The sequence below is a fragment of the Aplysia californica genome, unplaced genomic scaffold (genome assembly GCF_000002075.1).
Source record: "Aplysia californica isolate F4 #8 unplaced genomic scaffold, AplCal3.0 scaffold00009, whole genome shotgun sequence".
Lineage (NCBI taxonomy): Eukaryota > Metazoa > Mollusca > Gastropoda > Aplysiida > Aplysiidae > Aplysia > Aplysia californica.
The window spans coordinates 474,913-475,129 of NW_004797279.1; positions in this window are offsets into that span (position 1 = coordinate 474,913).

Sequence of the window (217 nt, forward strand, 5' to 3'; positions counted from 1 at the left end):
GATCAAGATACAAACAGTGATGATGAATATTTCTATCACATCTGTGGGAACTTTGGAGGACAACAGGCGGCAGCGACAACACTGGGAGATTGTTTCCTTGTTTTACCCGTCCACATAATTTAAATTACTTTTTTAAACTCATGATATTATTCATAAGTATACTTGACAAAAAATAAAGCACTTCAATCATGCGTAAACTTGTAAAAAAGGAGGGGGG